This window comes from Phytophthora parasitica, assembly GCF_000247585.1.
Source record: "Phytophthora parasitica INRA-310 unplaced genomic scaffold supercont2.406, whole genome shotgun sequence".
In the NCBI taxonomy this organism is placed as follows: domain Eukaryota; phylum Oomycota; class Peronosporomycetes; order Peronosporales; family Peronosporaceae; genus Phytophthora; species Phytophthora nicotianae.
The window spans coordinates 4724-5611 of NW_008649392.1; positions in this window are offsets into that span (position 1 = coordinate 4724).

Here is an 888-nt window from a genome sequence, read left to right on the forward strand (position 1 = left end):
GTAGTTCAATGTGGCAAAATGTAAATTCAAAATGACAACCCTACAAAAACAGTATGAATGTAATCAAATCGGCTTTACCGGGGTATGCGTGGCTACAGTATTTTATTGGCAGGAGCGCTACGCGCCAAAATCAATGGACCACGACGCAGTGCGCGTCTCGCGTCGTGCTTACTTCCTACAGCTCACTTTCATTTTTACTCGGATCCCAAGAACCTCTGTTCATTCGCGCGATGCTCTACGACGAATCGACTGTGAAGCGCGTCCTCCGCGCTGCCCGAGACGGCTAAGATTGGCAAGATGTCGCCGTCAAGAACGACGTCAAGCTACGGACTGCCTACCGCTGGATCAACACCGCGCAAGCAAACGATGCGTGGGGCGTGACACCTTGTCGGCCACGCGGTGGAAGGCGCAACATCAAAATCACTGACCACCACGTCGACTATTTGTTGTGCTTGCTTGACGAGAATTGCTACTTAACCCTCGATGAGATGGTTGACGCGCTCGAAGTACGCTTCAACGTGAAGGTATCGCGACAGACAGTCAAGCATCATATCGACGACCGAATGTATACAATGAAGCAGACCCACCGCGACAACAACTACCGCAACCTTCCCCACAACAAGGTCCTTCGCCGTGACTACGTTGTCGACCTCCTTCCCTATAAGGCTGCTGGAAAGAAAATATTCTACGTGGACGAAACTAACTTCAACCTGTGGTGTTCACGCCGCCGTGGTCGCAGCTTGAAAGGCAAGCGCGCCGTTGACAATAACACCGCCAGCAAAGGGTCGAACATTCACGTCATTGCCTGCATCTCGGAAGACGGCTTGGTGTACTCGGAGCGGCGCTTCGGGTCGTTTACATCGGTCGAGTGCAATAAGTATATTAAGC